This window comes from Hemiscyllium ocellatum, chromosome 33 (assembly GCF_020745735.1).
Source record: "Hemiscyllium ocellatum isolate sHemOce1 chromosome 33, sHemOce1.pat.X.cur, whole genome shotgun sequence".
Lineage (NCBI taxonomy): Eukaryota > Metazoa > Chordata > Chondrichthyes > Orectolobiformes > Hemiscylliidae > Hemiscyllium > Hemiscyllium ocellatum.
This window is the reverse complement of record NC_083433.1, coordinates 27,614,556-27,634,658: the sequence shown is the minus strand read 5'-3', so window position 1 is coordinate 27,634,658 and position 20,103 is coordinate 27,614,556. Positions and strand designations below refer to the sequence as shown.

Sequence of the window (20,103 nt, the reverse complement as noted above, 5' to 3'; positions counted from 1 at the left end):
GAAATGGTCCGTTAAGATTCCAGCTCCTGATGGTGGGACATCCACCTGACCCTGAGGTTTTTTAGCTTTAATTTCTCAGAATCACACTTCACTTTTTTTATATTTTAAAGTGTAAAAACAATTATATTAAATAACCTTTGTGTAAATACTTCAACCTATTCATTTCGTACAACTTTGTCCATCTGATTAGCTTTATTGTTATATACCTTCCCCCTCAAACCATTCGATCGGAATGGCATGATGGCTCAGTGGTTAGTACTGCTACCTCACAGCATCAGGGATCCTGGACCTATTCAAAGTTTACACATTCTCTGTGTCTGCCATGGGTTTCAGCTGGGCACTGTAGTTTCCTCCCACAGTCCAAAGATGTGCAGGTTGGGTGGCTTGGCCATGCTAAATTGCCCGTAGTGCCTGGGGATGTGTAGGCTAGTTTGCTTAAACAGAAGAATGTGCAAGCGGGAACTTAAAAGGGAGATTAGGAGAGCTATAATAGCAGGTAGAATAAAGGGAAATTAAGTTGTTTTTCAGGTGCATTTAAAGGTAAAAAGGCAACTAGGTCTATTAAGGGCAACAGCAGTAATTTGTGTGTGGAGCCTGAGATTGTAGGTAGGGTTCTCAATGAATGCTTTGTATTGTTGTCCCCCCTCCATGTCGGGTGGGAGGAAACGTGTGAATAGAAATCGGGGAGAAGGTCTGTGATGTAATTCAAGAAATTCATAGGAGGTTCTGAATGGTCTGGCAAGCTTCAAAGTTGGTAAATCCCAAGGGCTAGATGGAAATATACTCCAGGTTGTTGAGTGAAGCACGGAGGCAATAGTAGAGATGCTTGTCTGGCCATAGGAAAGGTGCTGGATGACAGCCAGTATGGTGTTATCATTCAAGAAGGGAATATGGGATAGGCCAGGAAACTACAGAGCGGTCAGTTTAACTTCAGTGGTGGGGAAATTATTGGAAGAAATTCTGAGAGACAGAATAAATCTGCATTTGGAGAGGCAGGGATTCATCAAAAACAGCTAGTATGATTTTAAGGGAAGAAAGTGAGGGCTGGAGATCAGAGCTGAAAATGTGTTGCTGGAAAAGCGCAGCAGGTCAGGCAGCATCCAAGGAGCAGGAGAGTCGACGTTTCGGGCATGAGCCTTTCTTCAGGAATGAGGAAAGTGTGTCCAGCAGGCTAAGATAAAAGGTAGGGAGGAGGGACTTGGGGGAGGGGGCGTTGGAAATGCGATAGGTGGACGGAGATCAAGGTGAGGGTGATAGACCGGAGTGGGGTGGGGGCGGAGAGGTCAGGAAGAAGACTGCAGCCTTCCTAACCTGCAATCTTCTTCCTGACCTCTCCGCCCCCACCCCCAGCCCGAAACGTCGACTCTCCTGATTTTAAGGGGAGGTCACTTTTGACCAACTTGAATTTTTTGGAGGTGACCAGGTGTGGAGATGAGGGCAATGCTTTTGATATAGTCCATTTGGACTTCAGCAAGGGTTCTGCTTGGGAGACTAAAGTAAGAGCCTGCGGAATCCAATGAAATTTGGTAAAATGGATCTGCAATGAGCTGAGTGGCAGCAAGCAGAGTGTGATTGGTGTTTTTCCAGTTGGAAGTCTGTGTCCAACTGGACGCAGTTGTTGGGGTCAATGTTGGAGCCTTTGTAATTTACATCAATGATTTAGACTTGAATGTAAGGATTGATGATTACATTTGTGGATGAAATAAAAATTGGTGGAGTAGTAAATAGGACAGCCTGGAACTACAAGAGGCGATCAATGGCAAATAGAATTCAATTTGGATAAATGTGAGATGATGCACTTGGACAGGATAAGCAAGGCAAGCAAAGGACCATGGGAAGTACTGAGGGACTTTGTCCTGAGACCTTAAACGGTCTGGTGGACAGGCGGATAAAGTGCTTAAGGCATATGGTATATTTGCCTTTAGTAGTTGAGGCATAGAGTGTACAGGAAGGAAGGTTATGATGGAACTGTGTAAAGTGTTAGTTAGGGCCACAGATACAGTTTGTGTGCAATTCTGGAATCCCCATTGATGTGATAGCACTGGAGTGTGTGTAGAGGAGATTAACCCAGCTAACATCCTAGTGAGAGTATCTGTTATAAGAGATTGGACAGACTGAGATTGGTTTCCTTAATGGAATAGAGGAGATTGAGAGGTGACATGATTGTGATGTATAAAATTGACATAAGGTAAATGGCAAGAAACTTATTCCCCACCTTGATCAGCGATCAGGGTGCAGAGATTTAAGGGGATGAGCAGAAGGTTTAGAGGAGATGTGAAGAAAATCTTTCTCATTCAGAGGGTTGTGGGAGTCTGAAGCTCACTGCCTACACAGGCAGAAGCCCTCAGTCTTTGACAACAGCGAGAGTTCTTAAAGACACGAGGGGCAATATCTTTTACACACAGAGTGTGGATAAGTATGTAAAAAGGAAGGGTTTGGAGGGGTATGGGCAAGAAGCAGACAGGTGGGTCTAGTTTGGTTTGGGATTGTGTTCGTCATGGATTGTTTGGACTGAAGGGTCTCTTTCCGTGCTGTATGACTCTATCTATCCTGTCTATGTAAGTATTTAATGTGCACTTGTGATGTCATGGCAAACAAGGCTATGGGTCAAGTGCTGGAAAGTGCAGTTGGAATGGTTGAGTGCTGCTGTCGATCTGACTTTGACCGTAGGAACAATGGTTAAAGTAAACTTGATACTGAGCTGCAGAGATGGTTTTTGAGGAAAGCATTCAAAAATATGGTCAAAGCAGTAGGTTTTGAGGATCTTTAGATTAGATTACTTACAGTGCGGAAACAGGCCCTTCGGCCCAACAAGTCCATACCGACCTGCAGAAATGCAACCCACCGAGACCCATTCCCCTTCGTTTACCCCTTCACCTTTACGCTACGGGCAATTTAGCATGGCCAGTTCACCTAACCTGCACATTTTTGTACGGTGGGAGGAAGCCGGAGCACCCGGAGGAAACCCCCACAGACACGGGGAGAATGTGCAAACTCCACACAGTCTGTCGCCTGAGGCGGGAATTGAACCCGGGTCTCTGGTGCAGTGAGACAGCAGTGCTAACCACTGTGGGGCGGCACGGTGGCAATCTTAATGCCTTCAGAAGGGGAGTAGTAGAAGAAATATTTTACGGAGGAAATTCTACACAATGAATGGGAGAAGCAAAAAGTGACAAAAATGAAATATCCAAAAAGTCGCAGCCACAATGGGGAGCCTGAGAAATAAGAATTGCTGAAGTTGTTACAAGTATGGTGTTTTCAGAGTTGACCACTTTTTTAGAAGTTTTTTTTGCTTCAAGGCTGAATAGGCAAAGATATGTTAGCCTCTGGTTAGGGAATTGGTGATCATTGCTCACATTTTAGATCAAAGTGGAGAGGTTAGGGAAGTTTGCTTGTATGTTGGTGATTGACATGATGTGGAAGTGTCAGATTTGGACTGGGGTGGACTGTTGGACTATGTCTATGGGATTTACTATTAACGAGCTGAAACCTGCAGCCAGTTCTAGATGATGAGGAACTTGGTCGCAATCTGGATTTATTCAGTGTATCGTTTTGATTGCATGACTCTGACCTTGTGGTGTGAATTCTGTGCCTTGTGATCCTGCCCCACTAGTTGCCTGATGGGGGAGAGGTGCTTTGGGGGCTGGTGTCTCTGGGTGAGCCTGTTGGACTATATCCTGGTGTTGTGATTTCTAACTTTGTCCACCCCATTCCAACACTGGCACCTCCACACTTTGCTCTAAATTGTCTTATGATCCTGCCTACCAGCCACTGATGAAGGAGCAGCGCTCCAAAAGGTAGTGCTTCCAAAAAAACCTGTTGGACTATAACCTGGTGTTGTGTGATGTTTAACACAGCAACTTTACTTTTAACAAGTAGATAAGGATTGAAGAGTGCAATGTCAAAGACAGCTGAGGGAGAGCAAGAGAAACCCTGAGCCATGGGAGAACACTGTCCAAGTATTGTTTTTGACAAAGATGGCGATGGGAAATGAGATCAGAATAGGTTTTCCCAAATTGTGTTCATGCCCGAAGCAGTATGAAGGCCAAATGATGTCTTTGAGTCTGTATTAACGGCAGTACGATCTTGAAAAAGGAGAGCAAAAGAACTATCTCCGGTGCCAATGTGTCTCTCCAAGGATAAGTTGCCTGAATCTGGACAGTGCTGAAAAATGTGTTGCTGGAAAAGCGCAGCAGGTCAGGCAGCATCAAAGGAGCAGGAGAATCGACGTTTTGGGCACAAGTCCTTCTTCAAGAATCCTGATCTGTGCTTTTCTAGCAACACATTTTTCAGCTCTGATCTCCAGCGTCTGCAGTCCTCACTTTCTCAGAGTTGAATCTGTACAGTATTCCACCTGTGATCCAACTCGTTCCTTTTTTTTTAAGCAAGAGTTCTTTCTTTTTATATTTCTCTTCCTTTTGAAATAGGAATGATTTTATTGTCATATCTATGGAGATACAGTGAAGAGTGTTCGGCACAATCCCGTACCATTTTGGGGTTTATAAGAATAAAGAGGAAGTACGTAAATATCATCGGTTGAGCTCCCAAACCCAGCTCCAGGAGTTCTGCGAGGTCCCCACGCTGAGCTTACTGTAGCCAGGAGCTGCTGGTCTGCTCACTGACACTGCTGTCTCTCTGCCTGGAGGCCATGTGTTGGACCTGCAAGCTAGGAGTTACCGCTAACACCGCTTCAGCCAACCTGACTCCAGTGAAAAAAAGGCTAACACTCCATTTACTTTCTCTATTACCTGCATGTCTGGTAATTATTTCATTATTTTAATACACATGGACTCCAAACTCCCTCTTTGCTATCACTTCTTAGTAGCCTTTCTCCATTTAAATAATATTCAGCTCTTCTATTCAATCTACGAAGGTGAATAAATCAGAGCTAGGAAAAGACAAGACCATGGAGAGACGTGAGCACACTGAGAATTTTTACAATTTTAAAACTGATCCAGGAGCCAGAGTTGGTTGGTGAGCACACAGTGCGTGATATATGAATGGATATGGGCTTTAATTAGCTCAAACTTAGAATGAGAAAAAGATGATAGCAAGAGAGATGTTAGTGTCCTTTTAGGGTATGAAACTGCCTTACCAGGTCTGGCTGAAATGTGACCCCAGACCCAAATGTGGTTGACTTTTGACTGCTCTCTGGGTAATTGGAGACGTACTGTAGATACTAGCGACATCTTCATCCCCATGAATGAAAATAAAATACAGATTGCAAAACTCAGGATCTGGGTTTCCTAATACATGTATCTTAAAAGGTTCCTTTGCAGATAACAGCAGATGATTGGGAATGCGATTGGAATGTTTGTTTATTGTAAGGGGAATGGAATATAAAAAATAGTGATGTTTTATTGCAACTGTACAGGGCCTTGGTGAGACCACATCTGCACTACGGTGTACAGTTGTCTCCATATTTGAAGAAGGATATAATTGCATTAGAAGCAATTGAAAGAAGGTTCACTTGACTCACTCCTGAGACAAACGAACAAAGACGATTTGCCGTCCAGGAACAGGCCCTTCGGCCCTCCAAGTCTGTGCTGATCCAAATCCACTGTCTAAACCTATCACCCAATTCCTTAAAGGATAAGCCTGTACAACCTATACTCATTTAAGATGAAAGGTGATCTTTTTATGGTTTTGATAAAACCCTGACTGGACTTTGTCAGGGTAGATGCAGGACAAATACTCCTCTTGTTGGAGAAACCTGGATAAGGGGACATGGCTTTTTAAAACGTAAAGGTAATTTCAGATTCACTGTTAATTCTGTACATATCTCCATGGATACTCAGACTTACTGAGTTTCTCAAGCATTCTGTTGTTATTTTGACTTTGTGCTCACTCCAGTTCTTTGATTTTAATTCCTTAAGGATAAGGTGTATCAGGAAGAGATTGAAAATACAATGAGAAGTTTCTTTTCCTCTGTGGGTTTTCAGTCTCTGTGTAGTTCTGTTTTGGTAGAGAGCTGTGGAGACCAGGCAGATCCCTATTAGATTCCGAGTGACATGGCCTCAGGAGGGATTTGTGGCAGTATCCGATGAAAAATCCAGTGAGGTCTATCTTGGATATCGGGAGCATCTCTCAATTTGTAAATATTTTCAGTTGGCCTGCCCAGATCTGTTACGGCACATACCTCTGGAGAATGATCTTCTATGTTTTCAGCGAGTGGAACATCTCTGATCCACTTACAGGACACTTCTGCATTTCAATGCTGCACCAGCAACATCCTGATGAATCTCCTCTGCCCCCTATCCAGTGTGATCATGTCCTTCCAATAGTATGGTGATCAGAACTGCACACACTATTCCATCTGGGGCCTAAGCAATCTTGTTTATTAATTTACTCCTAAATTCTACCCCTTGGCTAATGAAGGTTGTTGGATGGTTGTGATTAGAAGCCTATGATCAGCAGTGTACCACAGGGATTGCTGCTGGGACTCTTGTTGATGTGTACATTTAGCAGCTTGGATGTGAATGTCGAAGTATAATTTGTCCATTTGCAGATGCCATGTAAGTTGGTGCTGTTGGTAGTGCAGAGAATGGTCTCAGGTTACAGTCAGTAGATCAGCTGCTAAATTGGGCAGAGTAACTGCAGATGAAATTTAATCCTGATAAGTGCAAGATGATGTAGTTTTGGAGGTCTAATAAGGGAAGTCCATTTTGGGTTCAGTTTGCCAACTTGCCTTGGATCCTGTGGACTGTTAGCATTTTGTGGGATGTTGTCAGAGGCCTTACTGAAGTCCATATAAACCACGTAAACTGCACTACCGTGATTAATATATTTAGGGCAGCTCAGTGGTTAGCACGGCATCCTCACAGCACCAGTTCAATTTCAGCCTCTGGCAATTGTGTGGCATTTGCACATTCTCTTCATGTCTGTGTGGGTTTCCTCCAGGTGCTCCAGTTTCCTCCTACAGTCCAAAGATGTGCAAGCTAGTTGAATTGACCGTGCTGAAGTTGTCCATAGCATTCAGGGATGTGTAGGTTAGGTGCATTAAATGTACCTAAATGTGGGGTAAATGTAGAGTAATAGGTCTGAGTGGGATACTCTTCGAGGGTTGGTGTGGACTTGTCATGCCAAATGGCCTGGTTCTGCATTGTAGGCATTCTATGATTCTAGTATTTCCTTCACTTACATGGGCCTAGTGTAATTCTGTAGGTGGTGATGTCACTGGATGAGAAATTCTGAGGTCTAGGCTCTCTTTTGTAATGTTGGTTCAAATCCTACAATAGCAACTGTAGAATTGAAATTCAATTAATAAAATCTCAAATAAAAGGCTAGGATCAGTGGTGGTTACCATGGCATCTGTCATTGTTATAAAATTCTGTTTGGTTCACGAATTCCCTTCGGGGAAGGAAACTGCCTTTCTCACCCAGTCTGTCCTGCATGTAACACCACACCCACTGCGATGATCCGAAAATCCTCATTTTCCTGCCTTTTCCCCACAACCTTGAATTCCTTACTGATGTTTAAAAACCTACCTATCTCAGTTTGGAATATATTTAAATACCTAGCCTACACAGCCCGCTTTGGTCATAGTTCTACAGACATACACCACTGAAGAGGCCCATTGCCCTATCAAATCTGCACTGACCTTTCTCACTTTACAGCACTTGGCCTGTGATCTTGAAAGTTACAACATTTCAATTGCTTGTCAATGTAGTTTTGTAAAAGTTGGAAGTTTTCTGCTGCCTCTACTCTCCCAGACAGTGTATTCCAGACTCCAGCCACCTTTTTTGGAGTGGTGGGGGGAGGAATTTCCTTAAATCCTCTCAATTTCTGCCTTTTTATCTTAAAATTATGCCCCCTTGTAATTGACCCTTCGACTAAGGGGACCAGCTGCTTCCTATCCACGCTGTCCATGCCCCTAATCATCTTGTACCTCTGTTGGCTCCTCCTCCACCTTCTGTGCTCAGCCTCTCTTCATGGGGCTAAAATGCCCCATCCCAGGCAACACTCTTGTGAATCTCCTCCGTAACTCCTCCAGTGAAGTCACCTATAGTGTGGTGACCAGAAGTACACACCGTACTCCAGCTGTGGCCAAACCCAAAGTTCTGTACAGCTCCAGTGTAACCTCCCTACCTTGTATAATCTATGCCATGACTGATCAAGACAGTGTCCCTTCTGCCTCAATTACTCTACTCTAGCTTGTTCTGCCTTCAGGGATCTATGGACAAGCTCCAAGATCTCGCTATTTCTCTGAAAACTCTTAAAGATTTCCAGTGGTTCACTGTCCACAGAAAAAGTTCGTCCTCATTTCTGTTTTAAATGTGTGACCCTTACTCTGAGACCCTCTGTCTGGTCCTAGACTCTTCTACAAGAGTAATAAACATTTCTCCATCAATCCTGTTAAGCCCCTGAAGAATCTTGTATGTTTTAATAAGCTCGCTCCTCATCTTCTAAACTGCTAACAAATACAGGCCCAACCTTCAACCCTTCCTCATAAGTCAGCCCCTCCATACCCAGGACTAGCCTAGTGAACCCTTCTCTGGACTACCTCCAATGCTGATATTTCCTGGATTTAAGGATGAAATCTGTTCATTGTATTTCAGCTCTGGTCTGACCCAGTGAATTATATAGCGCAAGTTCCCCACTTTTACACTCCATTCCCTTTGAATTTGCTTTCCCCATTACCTGTTGACTTGAATGCAAACATTTTTTAATTCATGAATGAGGACTCTCAAATTCTTCTTTGCTGTAGCTTTTTGTGGTCTTCATTCAAATAATGTTTAGAGCTAGTATTGTTCCTGCCAAAGTGTACAACCTTCTGTTTTCCCACGTTGTCTTCTCTCTGCCAAGTTTTTCCCCTTCATGTAATCTGTCTGTATCCCTCTCTCAACTCTGTCATCCTCACACTCGCCTTCCCATCCTTTTTTGTTGTCATCTTGTGACACAGTGGTAATGTTCCTTCACCTGAATCAAGAGGCCTGAGTTTGAGTCTCATCTGTTCCAGAAATGTGTAGTAATACCTCTGAACAAAGTTTAAAAAATCACACAACACCAGGTTATAGTTCAACAGGTTTAATTGGAAGCACACTAGCTTTTGGAGCGTTGCTCCTTCATCAGGTGATTGGAAGTGTGCTTCCAATTAAACCTGTTGGACTATAACCTGGTGTTGTGTGGTTTTTAACTTTGTACACCCCAGTCCAACACCGGCATCTCCAAATCATACCTCTGAACAGGTTGCTTAGAAAAATAGGAAACGATGAGGCAGGCACTCAACTGCTGTGAACAATCTGTGTCTTGGAGCTGGGACTCTTTGCTTGCAAATATTTTAGCCAGAGTAACACCAAACAAGGTTTTAAGTGCAGATGTAATTGCAGTGTTGTGTATTTTCAGTAGGTGTGTCTATCTGAATACAGGCATTGAGTGAAGCTTTCCAGGTGCCACCCATAGACAGTCTGCTTGGTATTGTCACTGAAGCTGCAGCTGCAGCGGCTGTTGAGTAAGTATTGGTCTCCATCTATAGCTTACAGAGCAATCTTATTGCAAGTTGTTAGTGTCAGAATTATGGAATTTTCTAGATTTAGCTCAGTAAAGCGGATACTGTGGTGAATCTGTTTAGAGCTGAATGCTATGTATATTCACCTGCTGTCTGTTTATTGATCTACACCCTGTTGACTTTTTTCTTTTACCTATTCTCTTCTAGCACCCATGTCGTGTGCGTGTAGGTACACCCTGTTTATTGATTGGTTGAGAATCACCCGCAATTGGAATAGAGCCTGAAGCATCTGAGAGGTGTGCGTGTGAGAGAGGCGCATGGACATGCAGGAATGTCAGCTCATTGGAGTTGAGGCCTTTGAAGGGCTGTTGTAATGACTGTCATCTCACCAATAATCTGCACTGATTCACTTTTGATAGTTTCTGCTGGTCTGGGTTTCTTCAGTTCCTTATTGGGGATTGGTGAAACTTTAGAATATTGCAGGAATCACAGGTTTCTGTTTGTTTGCACTGGAATGATGTGATGACGGATGCCCGAGAACAGTCTGTGCTGGCGCTTGGCTATATTCACTCTGGAATTTGTCAGACCTTTATTTTGGCCTTTGTATTAACAATAACGATGGTTGGTGATACAATAAGCAGTGAGAATGAGAGCAGAAAATGTCAAGAATTTGCTGACTTCATTACACGCCGAAACTGTGATAAATGAAAAATCCCTGTTTAGAAATGTGATGTCATCCTTTTGGTCTGTGTGTTAATTAACTAGTGGAAAGGTTGGATTGTGGAGCTTCAAGTCCATGTAGACAGATCATTGCAATGCATCAGTTGGGTACAAAAAAACCCCACATTCTAAGGTAATAAGTAGAGAGACAGAATTTCCGCAACAAATAACAGGGTCCTGGTTAGTTTGTAACTGCAATAGTGGGCACGTGTGGGTCATTATGGGGCAGTATGTGTTTCTACTGATGAGACACAATGACCTAAGAATATATGTAAGTGGCCAGGCAGTTTTTGTTTACAATTTAAAAGATAAATATGGCATATTTACCATATGGCAGAAATACAGATCATCCTCTCAAAATGTAAGAGACTTCATTAATGATCGTTCTATGGTGAACAGACTTTTGACCAATACTGTTAGGCAAAAGTTATACTAAACTTTGTGTTTGTGGGATGATGATGCCACTGACTAAGCCAACATTTGTTGCCCATCCCTATAAACCCTGGCGAAGGAGATGGTGAGCTGTGCCTTGAACTTCAGTAGTTCCTGGCAGACCTCTTGTATTGTTTGGGACAGAGTTCTAGGATTTTGTGCCATCTGTACGTCCTGTCTGGAGGGTATGAATGTATAGGAATGACTGCTTGGGTACCACTCGACAGGTGCCAGCACAGTGGCGTACAGTCAGGAGGAAGCTGTCCCAGGAGACCGCAATTGTTTCTGGACTTGGGTCTCATGAGCTCCCATTTAGACATCAGCAAAGAAAACAGCCTGCTGATTACCCTGTCCCTCACTACAGCAGCTGAAGGGGTCAGGAACTTAAAAACGCAAACACTAGAGAGGCTACTGACTAGACTGGGTACCAAAACAAAGAAATTTAAAGAAAAATCGGGGTAAGATGACTTTTTTTTAATAAAAAAGCTAAAACTGTTTAAAAAGATTTATCTTGAAGTGTTGATTTGGAGATGCCGGTGTTGGACTGGGATGTACAAAGTTAAAAATCACGCCACACCAGGTTACAGTTGAACAGGTTTAATTGGAATCTCCAAAAGCCGGTGCTTCCAATTAAACCTGTTGGACAAAACTTGGTATTGTGTGATTTTTATCTTGAGGTGTATCATCTAAATAAAGAGCAATTGCAGTGCCCTTGAGCTGCTGAGAAATTTGTGCACGAATTGTAGCTGCATATGTAAGAAGTAATTAGGTAAGTTAATTGCTTTTCTTTTGACAAGAAGAATTGAATACTACCTTAGAAGCTTCTTGCTATTCAAGTGAGACCACACTCTGGAGTACTGTGTACAGTATGGTCGCCTTTTTAATAAAGGAAGAATGTGTCAGCGGTCTCCAGCTTATGACTGTTTGACCTATGTATGCAGTCTCAAACAGGCATGTAATTTTAAAGATCTGGAAAATGAATGTTTCCTGTAATTACAAATAGATTCTGTTTTATTGTCCTGTGTTGTTCTGATTTGCATACAAATGGACTTGCAAGTACTCCAGAACACAATCCATTCGCAACCCTGGGACTGTCTGTAAATACTTTGCAAGGTAGACAGGCAGGAGGCTGGAAGAACACAGCAAGCCAAACAGCATCAGGAGGTGGAGATGTTGACGTTTCGGGTGTAACCCTCCTTCAGATGTAGGTGTGGGGGAAGGAGGAGGAGTTGAGGTAGGGTTTAGTGAACACAGTAAAAAATGAGGTCTGCAGATGCTGGAGATCACAACTGAAAATGTGTTGCTGGTTAAAGCACAGCAGGTTAGGCAGCATCTCAGGAATAGGGAATTCGACGTTTCGAGCATAAGCCCTTCATCAGGAATGGAGATAGAGGGTATGATCTGGTTGGTCAATGGGAGAAATTAACCCAGCTGATAGCTGGAATGGAAGGGAGGGGAGGGGAGGGCTGGAAAAGGGAGATTTTTTGAATTTGGAGAACTCAATGTTGAGTCCTCCAGGCTGCAGGTCGCCCAGGCGGAAGATGAGGTATTGAATTGAATTCATGTGTACCGAGGTGCAGTGAAAAGCTTTGTCTTGTGAGCAATACAGACAAATCACAGATTAAGTAGCATTGATAAGTAAATAATAGGTAAACAGCAGCAAAAACAAAAACACAAGTACAGGCGAATGTTAAGAGTTTGTGAGTCCGTTCAATATTCTAACAACAGTAGGGTAGAAACTTTCATAACCGGCTGGTGCGTGTGTTTAGGCTTCTGTACCTTCTCCCCGATGGTAGAGGTTGTAGAAAAGCATTGCCAGGGTGGGATGGATCTTTGAGAATGCTGGTGGCCTTTCCTTGACAGCGGGCCTGGTAGATGGATTCTATGGATGGGAGGTTGGCCTTTGTGATTGTCTGGGCCGAGTTCACCACACTCTGTAACAGCTTGAATGGTAGAGTTGCCATACCAGGTAGTGATACGTCCAGACAGAATGCTCTCGATGGCACACCTATAAAAGTTGGCAAGGGGATTTGCTGTCATGGCAAATTTCCTCAGCTGCCTGAGGAAGGAGGGATGTTGTTAGGCCTTTTGTAACCAGTGCATCCACTTGAGTCCAAGAAAGCTTGTGGGTGACCACTCCCAGGAGCCTGACATTCTCCACTCATTCCACCTCTGTGCTTTAATGTGTAGGGGGACATGAATAACATCCCGCCAAAAGTCAATAATGAGTTCCTTGGTTTTGCCAGCACTGAGAGCTCGGTTGTTCTCAGTGCTCCATTTTTCCAGGTTTTCCATCTCCCATCTCCAATCTGTTTCGTCGCCATCTGAGATTCAACTGACTATGGTGGTATTATCGGTGAACTTGTAAGTAGGATTTTGGGCGACACAATCATGGGTAAACAATGAACAAATAGGGGGCTGAATACACACCCCTGGAGGGCTCCAATGTTGAGTGTTAGTGAGGATGAAATATTGTCCCCAGTCTTCACTGATTGTGGCCTGTGGGTCAGGAAACGGAGGATCCAGTTGCAGAGGGTAGGGCTTAGTCCGAGATCACTAAGTTTAGTGATCGGTCTCTAGGGGATAATAGTGTCGAAAGCTGAACTGTAGTCAATGAATAAGATTCTTACATAGCTGTTCTTGATGTCAAGATGTTCCAGGGAGGAGTGAAGGGCAAAGTGCTATGGTATCTGACATAGATTTGTTTGTCTGGTAGGCAGATTGGAGTAGATTAAGAGTAGTGGGAGACTGGAGCTGGTTAATGCCATGAACAGCCTTTCAAAGCCCTTCATGAGCACCGACGTTAGGGCCACTGGGCGGTAATCATTGAGACCTGCTTCATGAGCCGCCTTAGACACAGGGATGATGTTGGCCCTCTTCAAACAGGCAGGGACAGTGGCCTGCTGCAGGGAGAGGTTGAAGATGTCTGAGAAGACCTCTGTCGGTTGATCTGTGCATGCTCTGAGTGCATGGCCTGGTAACTCTGTCTGGTCCCATCACTTTCCTTGGATTCACACAAAGGAAAACTGATCTGACCTCTGATGCAGTGACTGTTGGGATAGGTTCGTCAGAACTTGTCGGAATAGGTGTTACTTCTCTGCTGAAATTCTGCTCAAAGTGAGTATAGAAGGCATTGAGATGATCTGGGAGGGATGTATCATTGTCTGCTATCTTGCACTGTCTCTTTTTAGAACCTGTGATGTCATTCAGTCCTTGCCACAGTCGGCGGGTGTCTGTCTGGATCTCTAGTTTGGATTGGTATTGGTCCTTGGCTGTCTTAATAGCTCTGCAGAGGTCATACTTGGATTTCTTATTTGAGTGGGTCTCCTGATCTGAAGATCTCGCACCTTTGTTACTCCAATTTGCAGTCTGATTGGTTGTGGCAATGGAGGAGGCCAGGGATGGTCATGTCGGAAAGGGAGTGGTTGGGGAATTGAAATGGATGGTGACTGGGAGGTCAGGTCAGCTCCTGCAGGTCAGGCCTGGCTGAGATGCTCAGTGAACTGTTCCCTAAGTTTACGTTGGTCTCCCCAGTGTGGCGAAGACCACATCGGGATGCAGTAAACTGGGTTGTAGGAGAGGCATCTGTCTCACCTGGAAGGACTGTTTGGGGCCCAGGACGGAGGTGAGGGGATTGGCGTTCCGGCAGGTTTTGCATCATTTCTGGTTGCAGGGGAAGGTACCTGGGGTTTGGGAGGGTGGAGGGAAGTTGGTGGGGAGAGTGATGCAAACCAAGGCCTGTCAGAGGGAACTTTCTTGGGGAAGGCAGAGAGGGTTGGGGAGGGGAAGATGTTATTGGGGTAGGTCTAGTTGGAGTTGGCAGTGTGTTTGAGGGTGTCGCATTGTATGCGGATACTGGTGGGGTGGTAAGTGAGGACAAGGGGGGCTCTTTCTTTGTGTTTAGAGAAGGGGAATTTAGAGTAGTGGAGTGGGGAATGGAGGTGGTGCAGTGGAGGGCTGTCTGGATGACTGGGTGGGGAAGAACATCATTCAAATTAGGTGGACATCTGGGATGCTTGGGAGTGGAATGTCTCCTCGTCCGCGTGGAAAGATTGGGAGAATGGGATGGAGTTCTTGCAGGATACTGGGTGGGAGGAGGTATAGTCCAAGTGGTTATGGGAGTCTGTGAGCAAAACTTCCGTCTGGAGACTGTTGCCGGAGACGGAAATGGAGAGGTCAAGAAAGGGGAGGGAGTTGTCCTAGATGGGCCAAGTGAATTGTGAGGGTTGGATGGAAGTTGTGGTGAAGTTGATGAACTGCTCCAGGTCAACCTGGGTGCAGGATACAGCACTCCCACCCCCCAGCTGCCAACTGGATCCATTCCTCCCATTGACCAACCAGATTGTACCTCTACCTGTGTTCACCTACCCCTATTTTGGCCAAAAGATCTGGAATTTTCCAATTATCTTGTGTAAAAGTCGGTCTTAGTTCTTCACAGATAACAGATCAACATTTATGAATCAGTGTGTGCTGGTCATCCTGCTTCACTCCACTCCTGGTCTTCAGAATTACCATATTCAAAATTTTTTTTCTTTCAAGATCAACTGGCTTTCTGCTAATTGGTAAAGTATGAATTTTGACAGGCATGAATTTCAGCCCCTCAAAAGTCATATCCATGTCGAGGTTGACCCCATAAATTTAACCTTTTAAAAAGTAGTCAAAAAAATTGACGATTACTCGAGTATGTATAGTAATTGAAACCTACACGACCTGGAGGGGTCTGAGTGAGGTAGATGTGGAGAAAATGTTTCCTTTTATGGGAGTATCTACAATGAGGGGTCACTATTTTAAAAGCACAGCATTGTCCGTTTAAAACAGATTAAACCATTTTTGTTTCCTCAGATGGTCATGAGTCTTTGGAGCAATGCTTCTGCCGTCTTGAGGAAAAGAGTGTCTTTGAATCTTTTTATGGCAGAGGTAGGTAGACTTTTGATCAGCAAGAGGGTGAAAGGTTTTTGGGAGTAGATAGAAATGTGGAGTTATCAGGTCAGCTGTGATTTTGTTTGTGTGTACGCGTTGGTGGTGGTGGAGAGGCTTGTTGGACTGAGTATCCCACTCCATCTCCTAATTTGTTTATTTGCAATTGAAGCCTGAGGGAGTGAGACTCCACATGATCAAGGTAAATTTTTAGAGCTAGTTTGGTATTAATCAACATTCGCCAAAAGGCTGCTCAGACTTGAAATGACTTGATTTTAGCATTCTGTCCCATGTTTAGTTCTGTCAAGTATATACAGTAACTTGGCAGCATTTGGCACAGGCCGTTGGCTAACAAGGAATTTGGGAAGGGTGCTCACGAGAGTAGTGTGTGGTGCTGAAAAGCTTATGCTCGAAACATTGATTCTCCTGCTCCTCAGATGCTGCCTGACTGGCTGTGTTTTTCCAGCACCACATACTCGACTCTGATCTCCAGCTTCTGCAGTCCTCATGATGTTCATGAGACACCAGCTGGAGCTATGGGAAGAGTGGTGTAGTGTTGAACAGCGAGAAGAAGCTGCCCAGGTAGAAACTAACACAAGAGTTATCTACAGTGCATTATGGGAAAGGGAGGAAAGTAACAAATATTGTAAGCAATAAGAGAAACATTGAGGTTGTAATGGGCACTTCAGCACAGATTGAGAGAATAGTTTGGGTTATAAGATGGCTACTACCAAGAGTCTATTTGAGCCATCTAGTTGTGAAACATTAGCTTGCTTTCCTTCCATGAATGCTGTCTAACCTGCTGTGATCTCCAGCATTTGTTTTCAGTTCAGGTTCCAACATCTATGGTAATTTGCTCCTGCATAGTGTTTTAGCCTGTCTTGCTTCAGGGATCTCACTAAGTAGGTAGAATGTGTTTAAATATTTAAACCCATAAATATTACTTAAATTGGGATACTGTCCTTGTTAGAGTTTTTTTTGAACTTTGGTCACCCTTTTACAGCGTAACTACTGGTTACCTTCTGTCTGTGATTTTTTTAATCTGTTCCCTCACTTTGGAAAGTTAATTTTGTCAAAGGTAGATATTTATTGCTGTTTGAAAATAAAATGAGCCAAAGATTCTGAAACTCTTTCAAACTGGTGAGTCTTTAACAGAATGCTATTCAGAATCCTAGGTAGAGGTGGGGATACAGTCGTTGCCTGAAAGAGGCATTGACCTTGGAAACCTGTCATCCTGCTCACAGCTGAGTCAGCCATGCATATGGGTGGCTGCAGCTTCCTCCTGCTAGGAAGGAGTGGCTCTAAAGTTTGCCAGCCGTGAATTTTGTGTTTGTATTTCTTTTGATGTTAATATACCTGTGATGTTTTGTTTCCCTTGAGTTACTCAGCAGTACGATGGAGGTGACCTTCAATACTTAGAAACCCTGGCCAGTCCTGTAGGGTTGGCAACTTCAGTGGGACTGGAGTCACACAGGGCTGGGTGGCACTTTTGGGTTAGTGTCAGAGGTAGAGCTTGAACCGGATTATTTCTGCATCTGACAGTTGCGCATGGGCTGGGGAGTAGAGGTGCAGTATCTCCTAATATTGAAGGTTGTTAATTACCCTGGTTGTCATCACTAGACTGACTGAGTTCACACCTATTGTCAGGTTTGATGTTACCCTTAAAGAATCCCTGAATTTGCAGTCACCACATGTCCATCCCGACCTGATTTCTTGATCAACACAATTGTAGGTTTATCATCAAAGTAAACTTGTTCAATGAATAAGCAATATTCAGTTTACATACAGTTAGTAATATAGCATAAGTGCTTATCCCTCTAAATATCCACAAACCATACATGTAAATGAGCACCTCTACTCTGATTTATCTGCAAAGATTGGCTAAAGTGTTTATTTTTTTCAAAAAGCCAACAGGTTATTCTAGAAGGCAAAAGTTAAAATGGGGATTGTTCTAAAGTCTGACACTAATGTCCTGCAATTGTGTTGATCAAGAAATCAGGTCGGGATGGACATGTGGTGACTGCAAATTCAGGGATTCTTGAAGGGTAACATCAAACCTGACAAATAGGTGTGAACTCAGTCAGTCTAGTGATGACAACCAGGGTAATTAACAACCTTCAATATTAGGAGATACTGCACCTCTACTCCTCAGCCCATGCGCAACTGTCAGATGCAGAAATAATCCGGTCCAAGCTCTACCTCTGACACTAACCCAAACGTGCCACTATTATGTGATTAGTGGTCAAGTCACTAATCACATAATAGTCTCTGGCAGCTTTGCAGGCACACCCTGCTCAGGGAATATAATAAAAGGTCAGATCTTTCAGAAGAACAGAAGTTTCAGCTTGAACAAGAATTAGAGAATCCCTACAGTATGGAAGCAGGCCATTTAGTCCACTGAGTCCACACTGGCCCTCTGAAGAGCATCTCACCCACACTCCTCCTGTAATCTTACATTTCTCATTGCTAATCTACCTAACCCATATATCCCTGGACATGATGGGCAATTTAGCATGGCCAGTCCACCTAGCCCACGCATCTTTGGATTATGGAAGGAAACTGGAACATCCAGAGGAAACCCACACAGACACTGGGAGACTGTGCAACCTTCACACAGTTACCTGAAAACAGTACTGAACCCGGGTCCCTGGTGCCGTGAAGCAACAGTGTTAACCAGTGAGCCACTCTACCACCCCATTCTAGGCCTTACGTTTTTGGAAACAGGAGAGATCAACTGGGCAGCCTTTCATGGCTGGCCCCTTGACTCTTAACAAATCCCTAGATATCAAAACACACTCCAACTAGTCTCAAATAGCCCCAGCACGGGTCTATAGCTAAGCAAGCAGTTTTTATCAGTCATGTGATTATCAAAAGTCTCGTTATATCAAAAATTTCCATTGTGACTTTTCTTTTGAAAGAAACATTCCTACTAGTTTTAGAAAAATTTAAAATCAATTTTTTCTACAATTCTTAAATTTAAGTCCTGAAATATTGAATGTGACACATCTTTGGAATTTTAGTCTGGGCATGATGTGGTGCCGGTGTTGGACTAGGATGGACAAAATCATAAACCACACGACGCTTGGGTTATGGTCCAACAGGCTTGTTTGAAACTGCAGGCTTTTGGAGCCCCTCCCTTCCTCCTTCCTCAGGTCTGTAGGTGGGCAGAAAAGTATGGTTTTATTTAGGGCCTTAAATATCGGGAGACCATTCCCCAGCTTCTTTTCACTTGAAATCTCCCTGCTCATCGATGCCCCCAGCCCACCCAAGGATCTCGCTGGTTTGTCTTATTTTAATTTCTGCTGCCCAGGAAGAATGATCAGGATTTGAATAGATTTTTTTAAATTCCCTACCATGCAGATGTAAAGATTTATTAGAATGGTCCAGATAATTAATGTTATAAACATGGTGGAGATACCTGAAAAGCTCCATAGTGCAGGAACGGTTTCCCTGTGGCTGATAATGAGGGCTCAGGCTGAATGTGATGAAGTGAAGGAACATTGTGATGCAGTGTGATGTCATGATCTTGGAGGGAGGGAAGCAGGTACAAAACAGCTCAAAAGTGGATAAATACTTGGAGAAGGAAAGAATTGGGCAATGTCTGTCTGGTAAGGATTGAATTAAAAGCTCTGTCAGGATGAAGATGGCACAAGTGAGATGGCTTAGTGACCTCTTTCCATCGGCTTTGGTGCTCACCTGCTTGGTTATTTTGAGGGGAGACTACTGTGGAAGATGGCAATTGGAAAGAAATTTCCCCAATTAACCCAAGATGGGGAACTTTCCTTTCATCTGTGATCGACTGGGCCTAATGGGCACTGAGGTGTTTAAATGTTTAATCAAACATTTGAGGTGTTTGGTTGGGAGGTGGAGCAGGGAAGTGGCAGAATCCATGAGGCAGTGACAGGTGAGCACCCTGGAAATGTAAGAGAGCAAGGACCCTAAGGATGGGGTGAGCCAATGCCTTGGCAGGGGTGAATACCAGGTAGGGATGAAGTTTATAACTATTTCACTACATAGTCCATGTTCCTTACTGTGACTGGCTAATTATGTCATAAAATCAGAATTGTTAAGGTGCAGAAAGAGGCCATTCGGCTCAAAAATAACCTTCAACCGTCACACTCTATCAGCCACTAAGCCAATGTTGGACCCTCTTGAGCAATATCCTATGCAAGACCTTGTCAGCAGTCCAGGTAGATTGGGACGCGCAGTGGCACATTGGTTAGCCCTGCTGCCTCACAGCGCCAGAGACCCAGGTTCAACTCCAGCTCTGTGCGGAGTCTGCATGTTCTCCCCGTCTGCGTGGGTTTCCTCCGGGTGCTCTGGTTTCCTCCCACAGTCCAAAAACGTGCAAGTTAGGTGAATTGGCCATGCTAAGTTGCCCGTAGTGTTAGATGAAGGGGTAAATGTAGGGGAATGGGTCTGGGTGGGTTGCGTTTTGGCGAGTCGGTTGGGCCAAAGGACCTGTTTCCACGTTGTGAGTAATCAAATCTAATCATAAAAAAAATTACAACCACTGCACTCTACCCATACACCAATCTAGTCACCATGTCTCAAAATTTAATCAAACCTGTCAGATGTGATCTCCT

General features: G+C 43.9%; 1 protein-coding gene across 7 annotated transcripts in view; it reads left to right on the top strand.

Moving 5' to 3' along the window:
• The window catches only part of LOC132831131 (beta-1,4-mannosyl-glycoprotein 4-beta-N-acetylglucosaminyltransferase-like), a 195,265-nt gene that overhangs the window by 158,937 nt on the left and 16,225 nt on the right, over positions 1-20,103 (top strand). For 2 of the 7 annotated variants that reach the window (XM_060849119.1, XM_060849118.1), the window contains exon 2: positions 15,443-15,517. The exons of 3 other annotated variants lie outside the window; for them this stretch is intronic. The gene's annotated coding sequence lies outside the window, so the exon portion shown is untranslated. Of the gene's footprint in view, positions 1-9,430; positions 9,452-15,442; positions 15,518-20,103 lie in introns of those variants that run through there. 2 more of the 7 variants (XM_060849120.1, XM_060849124.1) reach the window with 2 other exon arrangements.